This window comes from Pongo pygmaeus, chromosome 1 (assembly GCF_028885625.2).
Source record: "Pongo pygmaeus isolate AG05252 chromosome 1, NHGRI_mPonPyg2-v2.0_pri, whole genome shotgun sequence".
In the NCBI taxonomy this organism is placed as follows: domain Eukaryota; kingdom Metazoa; phylum Chordata; class Mammalia; order Primates; family Hominidae; genus Pongo; species Pongo pygmaeus.
The window spans coordinates 57,612,510-57,630,167 of record NC_072373.2 but is presented as its reverse complement, the minus strand read 5'-3'; positions in this window follow the sequence as shown (position 1 = coordinate 57,630,167).

Sequence of the window (17,658 nt, the reverse complement as noted above, 5' to 3'; positions counted from 1 at the left end):
GCAGCATGATATTAGATAAAGTATGTGTTCTGAACTCAGACAAATTTTGGTTAGAATCTTTGGTCTGACAGTTGTTACCTATGTCACCTTAGGCGAGTTACATCACCTCTGTGAATGCAGTTTCCTCACTTATAAAGTGGGGCATGCATAAACCATACTGCGTATCAGCACCAGTGGCAATGTATGTAAAGCATCTGACACGTTTGCCACAGGCATATATATTCATTAAATGCTGGCAGCTATCTTTATTGCTTATTTTTATTTTTGAGTTGTCTATAAATGTAGGTATTTATATTATTCAAGCTTGATATACAACAGGTAAATTTCATCATAGGTAAAGTTAATTTTTGACTGCATGTACTACTCGTTCATACCCTTCATCCCCTCCTTATTTTTTCCCTGCCAGTAATTAATTCCCTGATGATAGCTCCTTGTTGTCAGAGTGGCTGCTCTAACATGGATGGGTTTCCCAGCCCTCAAGCCAGAAATCGTCCTATACAATCTATATTTATTTTATCTCCTCATTATTTTAAATAGTAACAAAAATTCTGTAGTCATTTGCAAAATAGTGAAATAATTTCTGTTCAATTATTAGTGAATGAGAATAAGTATATTTATCTTTCCCAACAACACTTACATCTTCACTGCTGCTTTTAATGTGGACACACAAAGATATGAAAAATAACATTTCTTCCCTCAAGGGGCTTCAAATATATTGGGAAATATTTACTATATGTTAGTAATGAAAAGAAGACAATACTTATTTTTTTCTAAATTTTAAAACCCTCCCTAACCCATTTTTATTTTTAAGCTTCTTCTAATCCTTTCTGTTTTCAATGGTAGATAAATATGTTATTCTGCAGGTTAAATCAGTTGAAATGATTACGCAAGCCAGGAGTTCCTGACAGAGAGTAGGTTTCAGCAAATGCCTCTTGGATTAATTATTAAAAACAAAATCTTGCATCTGACTCTAAAAATAAAAGAAAATTATAGCATGTGCCATAAATTAAAGTGCCAAAATTTTCTACTGAATTTCAGACAATTTGTCACCCTATTTTGGGGAGGTGGGTCCAGGGACAGTGTGTGGGAGCAGATGGAATCAAAGATGCACATTGAAGGATGACTCATTGGGACACACAAGTTGCAGGGAATACAGATAACAAGCTATCCATAAGGGGAGGAACGTGATGAACAAAGACAACAAGATACTAGTGATATGATAACCATTCACATGTTTAAAGAATCTACTTTAAATTTTTAATCCTCTTTTAACAGAAATAACAGAAACTTCATCTGAGCTAATTTGGAGTTCTCAAATTTATTCACAGTTGTGTCTAAATTTTAAAAAACAAGTATTTCTAAGGTATGAGAAAATTGGAACTCCTCATTTTTTTTTTGTTTTATTTGTCCTTGCTGGTATCCATTGAAACTCCAGTTTCTTGTCTCTTCCTTTTGATAGGCAAAGCTAGTAAAAGAACTAACTTTTCTTTGCTTTATGTTGCTGTGACAAGAAGCCACAGCCAGCCAATAGTCTGTGTGGGATGGAAGTGTGTATGTTTAGAAGAAAAATCTGGAAAAAAAAGTTAAGATTTCAAATATATTAAACATTTGTAATATAAATATTCGAACAGTAATGAATAACTCGTTGTTATAAACTGAAGAGGAGTTTTAGACAGAAAAAGAGTCTCCCACTGGCAGAGGAAATACAATCAGTTTTAAGCACACCAAAGTCAAAGCAGGGAACAACTCAACAGTTTGTAGGGCTCTGCGTTTGTCATTGTTGCCTGCTAACCAAGGGCAAGAATCAGGTCACAAACAATGTCCTGACCAGGCAGTATCTGTTACAGGGTGCAGCACAGGTTTTCTATTGATTGTTATAGCCAGAGAGGGTAAGAAAAAAAAAGAAGAAGAAGAAGGAGAAGGAGAAGGAGAAGGAGGAGAAGGAGAAGGAGAAGAAAGAAGAAAGAAGAAGAAGAAGAAAAGTTCTTCCTGGAAAAATCACTGGCTGGAAGAGGTACAGTTATTATTTGTTGGACTGACCACCTATTATTTATAGTTTGATGAAGATACATTGGCTAATGAGCAAACATTTTATGGCTTATTCTATGTGGGCCTTATATTATTCTCAAATCATTCTTTAGTTTTCTATACAAAATTCAAGATAAATTAACTACAGGATCACAGAAGACCCTCAGAGGCCATAGCTAACAGCAGTTTAAGTGACTCCTTTAACAGACTGACTACAAACAGCAAAGTTACAATAAAATGTTATTTATTTTATCAATTCTGACCAAAAAAAGCAATAATTTGTTACTGATTGTGCTGCTGTAACAAAGAGTATGGATCATCAGGAAGATTAGGAATTTAGAAAAAAAAATTTAGGACCAGGACGAAGTATGAAGAAGATAGCTCAGGATGGACATTGTCATAAAAAATCCTCAAAAATGTTTTCTCCAGAGATCTGATAAAGACTGTATCAGTGTTCCATCAGAGAAGCAAACACAGTAGGGGTGATCTAGAGTACTGATTTATTGTATGAGTGGGACCTCAAGCAATGGTGAGAACAGGTAGATCAATCTATGCAGGTTATTGTCTGTTGCCGTGATTCTAGGTCAACCTGACCAGCCATTGGGAAATAAAATGGTAACTGAGACCTGCAGAAACAAATCACAATCCATGAAGGGGTGGCTACTGATATCCACAAGGACAGAGTGGAATCAGTGTCTATCTGTCACCACCTGTAACCATGATGCCCTGATGGCTACAAAAGGTGACACTCTTTGCCAAAAAGCTACACTCCACTTGGCCCAAAACCTGAAGAAGCTGCAGATGTGATGAGAACTGAAGAAAATGAAGGTCTCATGATTGTCCCATTCTGTCAAAGTGAGCTAGCAGATCAGCAAAAAGGTGTGTGAGCATCCGCATCTTCAGAGCTTAAAATATGCCTTTCAAATCTGGCACAAAATGTCTTGTGGCCAATGCCTACAGGGAAGGGAATTTTCAGTTTAGGTAGGTACATAGCATAAAATTACTACAGATAGGTAATACCATTTACTATGGTATTACTATGTAAATTACTATGTAATTACTATGTAAATTACTATTTAATTACTATGTAAATTACTATGTAAATTACTACAGATAGTTAATTATAAATGAGTATTTTTAAAAATTATTTGTCCCCAGTACTGTTGATTTATATTTATGAACTACTTACTAAGTGGTTTATTGGTTATTTAATAGTGTAATAATACCAATGCTAGACTGTATGATAGCAAAGTATATGCTTAAAATACCAACAAAATCAAGGGACTAAAATTAAATATTTTAAACAAATTTGAAATAATTTGATATATCCAAAAATATGGCAAAACAAACATTTTGGGCATCTTTTTTGTTATTTTATAGCTTGGTGGTGTTTTTTATATTGAACTGTGTATTATTGGATGGGCAACAGGTAAAAGCATAGCATAATCTTAAACGTTGCTTAAGATCACCAAAGAGACTAAGCCAATCTTTAGTTGTACAATTGTCAAACAATAACTGGGTTGTCTATACAAAAATCCCAAGGTAAAACAAAAAGCTTTTAAGGATTGAACAAGTAAAACCTTAACAGACTAAATCCAATCAGCTTTTGAAGTCACCTTCCTTGGTAGCCAGGCTGGGAGTACCAGAGATTAGCAGCACCCCTTGTAAAACGAAGTCTCAGTAGAGCCCATGCTCTATGTGTGTTGAATTTTGTATCTCTAGTAGAACTAGAAATCTGTTCTATGTTATCTGCCTGGAATTTTAAACATATAAAGACTAAACTTCATAGGAAACCACAGAAATACAAAGTCTAATGTTTTCTTTCATTTTATGAATAAATAAAAACTAGTGGTGATGTGCCAACTATCACAAATTCATTCAGGCATGCCAAATTGATTTGTGAAAATGTGAACAGATTTTAAGCCCCTTTTTTATTTCCCTTCTCTTTATATATTGTGTATTCTCACAGAAACTGATGGAAAAATCTATGTAAATAAACTGAGTTTCCGAACTAAGGTTACCAGACAAAATGTAGGACATCCAGTTAAACTTGAAATTTCAGATAAACAATACTTTTTATAGTATAAGTACTGTATGGTACATAGAATATTACATGGGGCACACTTACACTAAAAAAGTATATCTGTTATCTGAAATTAAAGTTTAAATGGATGTCCTGTATTTTTATTTGAGGTATCTGGCAACTGTACCCTGAGCATATGGTAGAAAATTAATATCAAAAATCCATATCTGAATTATAGGAATGCTCCCCATAAGGAAATGACAGACAGTCTTTCAGAAGGCTAGAAAGGAATCTTTTTGGAGACTATATTTGTAAATTTTCATGATGGGGAAGAAGTCTCCTGCATCTTTATCCCCATCATCCCAGGAGGATCATGTTATTATTGTAACCAGTTTAGCCTGAGAGGCCTTCCTGAGTCAACAAAAGTAAACAAGATTGGCTATGTATCTTCCCATTCCCCAAGTGTTTATCACTTTTGTCATTTTTACCTTTTCTCCCAATGTTTCTTCGGAGCAATCTCAGCTGCTAATATCGGAAAGGAATGAAAAAGATTCTGTTGTCATAAAAGTGCCTCCAGTATTTTTTATTATGCACTGTGGTGATATAACTAGCTTAAAAAGTAATCTTTCAAACCATCAAGAGAGAAAGAAAGGGCTGCTGAAACCTCAGAAAGATAAAAATAGAAAAAATGTTAAAACTGCAACTGATGCCATTCTATTGTTTTCAACAGTTTCTTTCCTCTTTCAGAGTTTTGAGAGTTTAACCTTTAAAGAAATATTAGGAAAGAACTGGACAAAGGATTATAAATAAGGTCTATAGCTACAAAACAGATAGATGAAAAAAACAAAAAAGGAATGAACAAAAATCAGTCAGGTGAGTGAGGTGGTTTTAAGCAGTATCCCCTCTCCTATGCCCTGTAAAAATAATTATAAAATATGTAAAACAAAAGTTATTTGTATCATTGCAAAAGTTTATTGTTGACAGATTTTTAGTAATTTTTCCAGCTAAGTTGTGTTGACACCCATAGTCTTAGTTATAGGAAGCTAACAGTAGGAGATTTTAGGATAAAATCAGTATAATATAGCTCTTAGGAGCATAGCCTTTGTAATTCAATAGACTGGAATAAAATATGGATTCTGCTCCTTAGCAAACATATGATTTTGCACAGGTAAGCTACTTAACCTTCTAAAGTCCTAGTTTGCTTTCCCCATTTGTAAACTGTTGTTATTAATGGGGCCTATTTTATGGGGCTGTGCCATGATTAAGTGAAAAAATGTATGTAAAATTCTTGGAATAGGGCCCTCCAAGTAATTTTCTCTAAGATAATTATTACCTATGACACAGCTCATTTGTTTCTAATGAATTTATTTCATTAATTATTCAGAAGAAACATATGAAGTTTTGCCTTTTAAGACTGTTAAGGAGAGCTAAATGAGCATATAGAAGCACACAGAGGAAAAAGATGTGTTTACTCATTCATTAATTTAGGAAATTCATCCTGAATACCTGCTATGTAGGAAGCACTGTGGAGTCTAAAGTTACAAAGCTGCATAAGCCACTCCCTGTCCTGAAGACTATACCAGCTAGTGAAGGAAACACAAAAGGTACAAGCTACTCTTTTACAGTGTGTTGAATGCAGTGATACAAATATTCACAGGGTGAAAGTCACTTGCCAAAGTCTGGAAGAACAGATAAGGAGTCATCCTTGAGGATACATATCTTTGTTTAGTCTTGAAATATGTACATGAATTATTCATAAAAAGGAGAATATTTAGAAGATGTTTACAACATAACTCCGGCTTGGGATTTCATTGTAGCATAGTGCAGGGACCTACAACAGCAACAGGGATCTAATGCAAAGCTTGACACAAGAGCATCAGGAGATTAATCTAGAGTGAAAACAAAAACCAGATAGTGGAAGGTCCTGTGTAGAGTTAGGTGTTTAGATCTTATTCTGAGGGCAGAAAGAGACTAAGGATGGATTTTCATGAAGGAGTAGATATAGATCAGACTTTTCTTGTTTAAAAGATCACTCTGGAAGCAAGACAAGATTTTATTGGAGGGAAGTGTATGGAGAGGTAGGAAGACTCCATCTATTGTGTCATTAAGGTGAGATTCTGATTAAGAAAATGGAAACGGCAGTAGAGATAGGAAAGAGGAAAGGGAATCAAGAAATGTTTAGAAAGTAGAATGAGCAGGATCAGAATGTGAGGGTCAAAGGGAAAGGGTTAATCAATGATCTCTGCCAAGTAGTTGCTTTAGTACACAGGTTAGAGGAAGCCAGAAAAAGGGCAGCATATCCAGTTTCTATTAAGTCCTTAAGTAATTGACAGCATCAGCAGGATACCCTAACTGTGAAGGCATTAGGGTGAGACTATTTCAACATATCCTTACCTGTTAGACTTTTAGCTTTTCTGAAAAATCCAGAAGTAGTATACAGGATCCAGGTTTTAAAGTTCTTGGCCAATGCAGTACATAATTTCAATTAGCCTTATCGTTTCTAAAAGAAGTTTCAGGTGAAAATAGTTTCTACCTCCAGTAAAGAGAAGAAAAAGAGAAGAAAGTAGTCAAGGATACAAGATTTGTGTTAAACTTTGCCTTTAGTGGGAAGCAAGGCATATGTCATAAATTAGTTCATATAAGTGACTCAAAAGAGTGAAACCTAGATATTTCTAAAGCATTTCACATGAGAATGAAATGAAAGCAAGAGCACTAGTAAAAGCAGATTTAAATTTAGGAATGGTGTCAAAACATACATGGGAAGATAAAGCTACATATGAGCAAAGAGAGTAATAAAAAAATCATGCAATATAAATTGAATACCTAATGAGCCTCCAATGACTAAACTTAGGAGAGTCCTTCTCCTTGGGAGGTCTAGTACTAAGGAACTTGGTGTATAAATTTTAAAACCGCATCAACATTACTTATTAGAATAAGAATTTTATGACATTGGTAGAGTATATTGAAATGGCAGATTAATGTGAAGTCCCAATTTTCAGTAGCTTATAACTTTGGCAGAACATTTAATTTCAAATGGAACTTGGCATGAGTTTACTCTCTGTCAGACTTCAGTCCTGCCAAGTTTGACAAACATCCAGTTCAGCTGTTTTGAGCTAATGTGAATGCCAAAGTAAAGATTTTTTTTGCATTCAATTCAACACCATTTTTCATTATAAAAAGCAAAAATGAGTAAATGAGTGTTTATTGTCAGGCTCCTTAATTAATGTAAAACAATCCTCACAAAAAGGAGAAATGCAAAGTGATTCAGTGAGCAAAGTAATGGACTGAGGACTCCATAGAACTAATTCCAGATTTGCTACCAATTCACTCTTACTATTTAAATTGGAAAAGTAACAGCCTCTTTGTGGCTCAGCTTATTCAACAGTAAAATTAAGAGATTAATACAAACTTGCATAATCATAGTCGTGAAAATGTCAGTAAAGCAGTTTTCAAATTTAAACACATAAAAACTTCTCTTTTCAATATTCTTGCTTTCTGGGCTTTTTGTTGTTGTTGTTCTTGTTTTTTATGGAGATAAATGAATTTGGATAGGCAATGATAACCAGTCTGAAGCTGTACAAAAATTTGAAGTCCATTAATGCATAAACTAGACCCTGGGAATTAGGATCCTTGGGTAGCTATATTTATTCTTTTGGGTCAATGGATATCATTTAGTAAATTAATATTTTGTTTACCATTTTGTAAGTTACTGCTTCAATATAGGAAACAACACACTGGTGGCTTGAAATATGGTGTTCTACTCCAAAAACCTCAAGGTTTTCATGGAGAGATAGTTTATGCACCAAGAAAACAAAACAAAACAAACAGCTTAGTAAGTAAATGTAAAGGAGGTACCATGTACCCTCTTTGTTTTTGTTTTTTTTTTTTTGAGCTAGTGTCTCACTCTGTCCCCAGGCTGGAGTGCAGTGGCGCGATCTCGGCTCACTGCAAGCTCCGCCTCCCGGGTTCAAGCGATTCCCCTGCCTCAGCCTCCCGAGTAGCTGGGACTACAGGCACCCGCCACCACGCCCGGCTAATTTTTTGTGTTTTTAGTAGAGATAGGGTTTCACCGTGTTGCCCAGGCTGGTGTCCAACTGCTGAACTCAGGTGATCCACCCGCCTCGGCCTCCCAAAATGCTGGGATTACAGGCGTGAGCCACCATGCCCGGCCCCCGATGTACTCTCTTTCTATAGGTAATAAGTAAAATTTCTTTTTTTTTTTTTAGTCACATTGTGGATCAGGAAGGTCTTTGAAATATTTAAAGACGGTTTGAATTGCCTCTTAGACATCCTAAAATACCAAAATTACTTAGTAATTTAGATTATATAAACATAGAAAATATTGAGCCTAACAATTTTTCCATTTACTCATGTATATACTGCATAGCACACACTGGAGATAAATAAATAAATTACATTTAATTAAATAATTATCTACAATGTCCAGATATTCACTATTGTATGTAAATAAATACAGATTTACAAGCTTGTATAATGTTATATATCAAGTATATTATATTATTTTATCTTTATTATTATCTATATTATTTTAAGCTTCCACCTTGAATAATTACTTCCTTTGATCACATTGGAACGCTTAATTCTAAAACCAAGAGGACATCCATGCCATCATTTTTTTTTTTTTTTTTTGAGACAGAGTCTCGCTCTGTCGCTGGGGCTGGAGTGCGATCTTGGTTCACTGCAGTCTCCACCTCCCGGGTTCAAGACATTCTCCTGCCTCATCCTCCCGAGTAGCTGGTATTACAGGTGCCCACACCATGCCCGGCTAATTTTTTGTTTGTTTGTTTGTTTGAGATGGAGTTTCACTCTTGTTGCCCAGGCTGGAGTACAATGGTGCGATCTCGGCTCACTGCAACCTCTATCTCCAGGCTTCAAGCGATTCTCCTGTCTCAGCCTCCCGAGTAGCTGGGATTACAGGCGCCCACCATCAAGCCCAGCTAATTTTTTGTATTTTTGGTAGAGATGGGGTTTCACTATGTTGGCCAAGCTGGTCTCGAGCTCCTGACCTCAGGAGATCCACCTGCTTCAGCCTCCCAAACTGTTGGGATTACAGGCGTGAGCCACTGCACCCGGGCCCTGTGCCATCTATTCTTAACCTCATTCTTCAAAAAATATATTTGTGTTTCCTCCCAAAATAGTGCTGTTGAGTATCAGGTTGCTATAGAATAACATAAGTTGAGAACATTAGAACTTGAAAAGTGACCCCCAACTAGAAGTTTGCAGAAATAGTATAAAGTACATTGAACTATGTATGCAGCATTTTTCTAATCTAAGAAAAAGTATATATTTGATTGTAAGACCGTCATCAATTATGTAACTTGAGTTTGACCTATATGAACTTTATAATTCTGTTGGTCAGAAATCTGCTTCGCTATTGATGACAAGTTCAATAATTTCTAGAATGTGATTGGTTGACCAGACACCTGTTATCAGACTTACATGGCAGATTGTCACTGATTTTAATCAATAATTTTAAAACTACATGCATTGTAGTTTTAGAAACTAGAAACTAGAAAACGTGACATTTTCCTAAAATGACAGGGGTTGTGTGGTGGGGACAGAAGAGTTATTGGTACTCCTCGTTTATGTAGCACTCCAATCAGATCACCTTTACATTCTCTCGTTTTACATATTGTATTTCCATGAAATATTTTGTTTGAAGAAATGGTTTGTTGGTTAATATTTTAAAATACCACTTGAATTTACCATATCCAACATATACTTAACTTGGCTCATAATAGTAAACGTAGTTAAAGAAAGACCTATATGTTTGATTATATTATGTGGTAACATCCTGGCTATCACAAAAAAATTATGTGATAATGTAATATTTTCAGTCATACATAGGCATAGATTCTTGTTTTAAATCTCTTTCCAAGTTGATTTTGTATTATAGGTAATGATTTCACTTTGAAGGAACTGGTATGACATTGATATATACCTTCTTTCTGGGCAGTTGATAGACTCAGCTTCAGCTTTGAGGTTTTCAATTCAAACAGCAAGTCCTTCTAATGTCAGCCAGCTCACACTGATGTACCAGCTATTCTATCCTCAGCCAACCACATCTCTCAATGCTACATTTCTTAAGCACAATTTAATACATATACATAATTATATTCTTTTCTTATCTCCTCAAAATCTAGTTAGCAATCTAGCTCAATTTATCCACTATGCACACGATTTTTTTTTGTTGTTGCTGTCTTCTAGTTCCGTGTACTTAATCCTTCACTTAGGCATAATTTCTATTAACATCTTGAGAGCAATAAGCTATAGATGATCCATCATTCAGTGCTCATGTGCATGAAAGTATCTGGACAGATATTAGTGTTACATGCATCAATTCCTCTGAAAATAACGTTAAACACCACAAACATAAAAGTGTTGTTGTGTTAAGCCTGCTGTTTTTTGCAATGATGTAAATATAAAAGAATGGACTATTATTTTTAGTCCAAAATTATCACTATGGAAAACAAACCTAACACTAAATTTAAATGGTCATTTGATGTTATTTATATTGTTTAATAAAATATATCATAAAAGCTAAGAATGTCTTATTATTAAGATTGTACTTCAAATACCTTTTAAAAATAAATTAGTTTAGAGTTCAAAACAAAATGCCTACACTAGTAATTTCTGGTTGTCTTCCTAAGACAGATGATACAAAAACAAAATTTGTAAGGTGAGTCGTGAAGGATAGCCACATAAAGGATCAACTTTGCAGCTTATCTTTCTCTTCTCCAGGGGAGCTGACATTTGTCTTATTTTAACCTATTAGACTCTTTTTTTTTACTTGAAAAATTTATTTCATGTTTTAAAGGAAACTTATATAATAATCCACTTAAAATATTTTTCAATTTCTCTTCTAGTAAAAAGTACGGTCTTACTAGAATAAATCCATATTGATCACTTTCTTCTCTGATCATATCCTACAAACTCTGATGGGTCCTAGTCTGTATATTTTGATTAACATATTTTATGGTGAAAATTATATATGACCTTCATATTTTCTCCTCTCTGTTGGTGGAACAACTTGCCACCTATTAGTACATTTGTTGATATCATTATCATTTGGCAAACACAATTTATGTCACTATTAATACCCATACAAACATTTGGGGGTGGAGAATTGCAAGTTGGCATTTGAGACACTTACACTCATCAGGGACTGAAAACAGCCTGTCTTTTATTCCACTTGTAATTCTCTGAAATAACAATAGAGAATATCTCAGTTATATTCTTAGATGATAATCATTTACATTAACCAAAGTCATAATATAAACATTTATAAGCAAAACTATAAAATACAAGATGTTGTTAATAGAAAAAAAAGAAAGAAAAAAGTTATATCTGTCATTAATACTGGGCATACCTCTTGTTTAGTATAGATGATATTACAAATCAGAAAGTGTTCTGGCAACTGTGAAATCAGAATGAATTGAGTTCATGATGTTGTATAATGCAAATATAAAGGAATATTGGCTTGATTAATTTTTCTTCTGTATTCCAGAAAAAATTCTACATTGTAGAGTGTGATTAGCAAAAGCAGGCATGCCCCAGTGTAGATAAATAACATATATGGGTAGCTTCTTATTCTTTCATTTTCTTTTCTTGTATATTCTAGCCTAACTCTGATCTTACATCAATATAGTTTTGACATTTTGTAGTTACTAGTTAACTCCCAACAGCTACATTTTTACTCATTTTTGAGAAATGGAAGATACTTTTTCTACATAAGCATATCATTTATCAGGGTGCTTTTTGTTGTTGGTGGTGGTGGTAGTGTTTTTATCTTACTCATTTTGTGTTGATTTTCAATCAATTTCTATTACAAAGAATGACTATTACCAAGCTTACTCACAAAATCTGGAATTGGATCATGCTTAGAGCCAATAGCATTCTACTAACAGACTGTGGTGATAAATTAACTTTTTTGTACCTCAAAGGTGCCTCACTGTGCTTTGCCTAGAAATATGACCTCAGGAAAGCTTATCTGAGGTAGACGTCTTGGAGGTGCTACCAAAGATTTAAGACTGTCTGTAAAATTCTAATACATGTCTGAAACACAAAAATATTTCTTTTAATTTTATAAATAGTTTTCTTGAAAGTAAAAACTGATAATTAGGCAGGCAAATTGTTAACTGTGAAAAAAAATTTAAAAGAATCACAATTGACAACCTTGATAATTATTATTCTAACTATAAGTATGAGCCAGAGGGAAATTAGTTTTGAGGATAAATGTTAAATGAAGATAACAGTTTCTTTCCAAGCATTATAGAGGATGCAAATTTTCCCATGAAACATATTTAATTTAGTAATAATTACACTATTAAAGTGAGAGAGGAAACCAAATTGCATAGAATAAATTTAAAATTAAAACATAATTATATTAATCAAATATAAGCTAAACTCTTAGAGCTAGTTATCTAAGAACAAAGCATTTTACATATTTTTATACTTCTATTTCAAGAACAGAGTCAGCACCCTAAAACAATTCAGAAGCTCTTGAACAAATCTTTTAGAGTCTCAGCATTTATATTTTGGACTCAATGTATTGCTACAAGGCTTTGCTGTTTATCTCTTAATCCTTTATTGTTTAATAATCTTTTTTCGCAGATGGTGACATGCAAATTACATTTTTCCAATGTAAATAGTGCTGGGAATGCAGATTTAAAACCTGAATAAATCAGATTTGTGTTAGGTGGCAATGACAATGAAGAAAAGGACACATGGAGATGCCAAACAAACTTCTTGTTTCATTTCACTCCTTATGGCCTTTTGATTCCTAAGCAGGTGGGGAATCATCCAAGCAGATTGTATCCCAGTATTAATTCAATCTTATCAACTGTTTACATCGAATTAAGAGTGAGTACTTGTCAATTCACATAATTACTTTAAGATGTCTATGCCTGCATTGCCATGAATGAAAGGAAATCTGTCTGAACTTTGGCACAGTTATATGTTGTATTTAACAAAACCTCCTCCCTTAGAACAGTCAGCTTCTTTCCACTTTCAGGAAATAGAGGTGACTTTCTTCCCACTGTGATCCGGAATTTGTCTTCCTGAGTTACAACACAGCCAAAGAAAGCTATTCTCATTAATTTGTCGGCCATATCCAAAATTATGTATATAATGGAATGCTAGAATGGTAAGTACCTATTTAAAAAACTAACAGGTAAGAGGAAGATTTGGCAAACTCTTAGAACCAATGCTGCTATAAATGAAATATCCCTCCTAAAAGCAGTTACCGTTTAAATATCCTAAGCGATATTAAAAAAGAATAGATTTGGCACTTCAACCCACATTCCTACTCAACTGACTCTTTCAAATATGGTTTTTGCCTAATGAGCATTGGCATATGATTTTAAAGCTGATTTGGATTCATGCTATGAGTTAGAAACAGAAAAGTATTTCTCTCTTTAATATCTCAAACACAGTTTCATTAAAAGGACCGTGGCACCTTGTTTCCATGTTAATTTTGGTGTTAAAAAATCAAAGGGTGAATATAATCAGAAAAAGGTCCAGATAAAATATGTAGTAATGATTTTCAAGTCAGCTTTACCTTCAGGCTTGTTTACTATAGGATCAGCAGTTGTCAGACAAGAAAACGTCAGTGATACAGCCCTGATGATTTAGGTTGAACTGGACCTACACAGGGTAAAACTGGCAAATAAAAAGACTCAATAATTAGCCATGGGAAAATAGGCCAGCATTGCTCAGGACTGCAGCAGCTATAAGAACTTAAGCAGATAATTATCGCCAAATAGGCAGAATATCAGATGTCATAAAGGGAGAACAAATCTGTATGAACTGGAAAGAGAGCTCATACCAGATCAATATACAAAGCCATGATGCTAAACTTTTCTTGTTTAGTATATTTGGCTGGAGATGGTGGTCATTTAAAAGATACAAATTCACATACTTTGCCCCATAGATTTTGATTAACTTAGAACAGTCTTGGTTTGTGAGATTTTGTTTTCTTGTTGGCTTGCTTGCGTGCCTTTTAAGCTCCTTGGCTGATTTTAAATTGCCTCCATAGTTAAGAAGTACTTATCTCGGAGAAGATACATAAGAAGCAAACCTGAATCAGGAAAAAAAAAAAAAAAAAAAAAAAGGCCAAAAATCTTACTGAGAACTTTAGGGTATTTCTTAGCAATCCAATTTGCGGAGTCACTGAAATTATATCCTTTTTTAAAAAAAATTCCTGGTTGCCACACCTGTTTCAAGTTTTCTCAACTAGGCACAAGTATGGTAGTACGCACATTATCAAATGTAGGGTCCTTTAATGAGGAACTGTTGACCAGTGACGTAGCTTGTTAGCTCCTTAGGATATCATCCGGCTTTTTTCTAGTACTTCAGCTCTACTCATCCTCTATTGGTATACAAATAAATTTGTTTATTTATAAAATAAAATGTATATATAGTGAAAGCACAGATCTGAATTTCACAGTTCAAAGATATTTGATAAATATATATAGCGGTTGCTACCAACTAAACCAATATATAGCACATTTCCAAAATATCAGGTTTCATCACTCTGTACCACCTTCCACTCAGTCAACATTCTCCATGGGAAACTATTTTATTTTTATAATAATAGATTAATATTACTTGTTCTTGAGTACCACATAACAGGAACCATGAAATGTATACTCTATGACATCCGGCTTCTTTCACTTGTTGTCATTTTTTTAAGAACCACCCTTATTGCTGTGTGTATCAGTTTTTTCTACAACTAAGTAATGTTCCATTGTATGATATATAATGATTAATTTACTCATTCTCTTGTTGATGGTGTATGGCAGACACACCTGACAGCAGCAACTTAGGCATATCCTGAGAATGACCCTGTATGGCAGATGCACCTGACATAAATAACTTAAGCATACCCTGGGAATGACTCTATCTTCTAAAAGGAATGCACGTTTGGAGTTCTGAGCTAAGGAATCTGGGAGTGGCCAACCCAGAGACTAATTCCTTATCTATGAGAAACATCTGTTAAAGTTTTCCAGGTGGAGGTTGCTAGAGGGAGGGTGCTAAGTGAAAATGCTACATGAACTACGTGCTTTTTATAAACAGTAGTGATTCTCCTGCCCAGACTGCCACCACTGGACCACCTTATCTGTAAGTCCTTTCAATAGACCATATGTTTTGTTTGCTGGCTCCAGGTCTCTTCTTTGGCCTTCAAACAGGGTGCTATCCCTATTGAAGCTAATAGAGGTTGGCATGAGAGATAAATATTTGAATAGTTTCTAGTTTGGGGCTATTATTTATAAAGCTTGTATAAACAGTCTTCGACAAGTCATTCTGGGGTCATATGTTTCCATTCTCTTGGGGAAAATAAAAAGGATTGAAATTGTTGAGCATAGGTGACTCCTAGGTGAGTGTTTATTAACTCATTAAATGTTTAACTATATATTTAACTATATAAAGGGTGAATGTTTAACTATACAAAAAGTTATCAAATAGCTTTCCAAAGGGGTTTACCAAGTGTCCAAGTTGCTCTTTATTGCCACCAAAATTCGGTGCTATCAGTCTTTTTAATTTTAGCCATTCTAGTCAGTGAAAATAGTATTTCATTATGGTTTTAATTTGTTTTTCCCTGATGATCAATAATATAGAGTAGAACTTCTAAAAATGTAAATCCTGGACCTGTGTATCAGCATTATTGTGAAAATGGTTAGGAATGCAATACATAAACCCCACTCCAAACTTAATAAATTAGAAGCTCTGGGGTTGGTGTTTGGTCATATGTGTTTTACTAAGCCTTACGGGTGATTGTGATCCATGTTTTAAAAGAATTTCCCTGCTAACGTGATTTTTTGGTCTCCCAAACTCTATAGCAATATCATAAAATCTGTGAGATATTCTAATTTGCATTTAATATGAATTATTTTACATAGTAATAAATAGTTGTCCTTATATAGTCTCCTAGATTATGTTAAGTTCTTATCAATCAGTACCTGTATCTTTGCACAGTCTAGTTTAACATGTTTCTAATTCTCTTTTACTTCTCTCTCAAATATACTACAAGAATATTGCTCTTATCCAGTATTAGATTCATATTTTATATTATAAATGTATATCAACTGGATTATTTGGTTAGTAAGAAGTATATTTTATTATATAGTTTACTTGCTCTCAATATACCTTAGTTTCATGCCAAAAGTATTTTTCTTCTTAATGGAATGTTTTTCTGCTGTAAGTTTTCAAAAAGTCTCTCAGAGATAAACATTCTGAATCAATGTGTAAAAATTGAAAGTAATTTTATTTCACACTGTCGTTTAAGTTGTCCTTCTGAGTTTTGTTCCCTTGAATATCTGCCTCTTTAGAGTTTTAAACAATATTTTGTTTATCATTATTGTTTATATTTCACAATGACTTAAAAAGATTTTTTCTAAAGTAGCCTAGATTGCTGTTGTGTATCCTTGAAATCTGATGTCTGATACATCACCAGGCAGGCCCCTGACATGGGAGTGTTACAATTATCTAATGCTATGTAAGAATATCACCATAAAACTTCGTAAAGCAAAATAAAAAGTTAGTATGTTTGCAGATTCTGGCAAACAAGTTTTGGTTCTCTTTACCCATTACATCTATCCATCTAGACTTATAGTCTATAGTCCCAGGACCTGTGGATGGAGATTGAGCCATCTCGTTGAAAAGTCCGGCACCCATATTGTGATCAGGTCCTCCAATGCCGAGCACTTTTTCTTTGAGAATTCTTCTAAGACTCTTGATGAACAGATCATGTTTAGCCACAGAAGTCTCTGAACGAGGTCAAAACAGAATTTGTTTTATTTTTAAAAAGACAAATTTCCAATTTACTGTTTTATTACTTATCTCATATTCTTATATTCTATGCAGCCCAAGATAGTTTAGCAGAAATTCTGTAATGAAATCAAATGACAAATTCAAATAATTCAAAAATAAAATATCACCTTGATAGAGATGGTCAAAATTTACATATAAGCCTACCACCAACATCAAATTTCGTTATGTCTAACACTCCTGGTTTCTTCATAGACTTCACTCTGTTCTGGAGGTAGAGAAAAAAGTATCTATAAATCAAATACCTTTATAAGTTTGAGTTTAAAATGATTAGGAAAATCATTTTTTTCCATTGGTTAAAATCCAATGAAATTGAGGCAACAAAACATCCTCTTCAACTTCATACTTTGTTCAGTCTCAGCCAGAAGGGTGTTTAATGCTTGTATGGACTTGTTAGGCTTGTCTCTCACTGGAATGAAATTTATTATAAAATTTTATGCCTTCACAAATTGAAATAATTTAATGTCAAGTTTCTGATGCCCTCACTAGTAATGGGCACAAATCCAGAATACATAAGAAACTCAAACGACTCAATAAAAAGGAAACAAACAACCATATTTCAAAAATGGGCAAAGGACTTGAATGAAAATCCCTCAGCAGAAGACATTCGAAAGGCCAATGGATATATGAAAAAAAATGCTCAACATTCCTAATAATCCCTAATAATCAGGGAAATGCAAATTAAAACCACAATGAGATATCACCTCACTCCTGTTAGAATGGTTATTGTTGAAGAGATGAATGATAGTGCAGGCAAA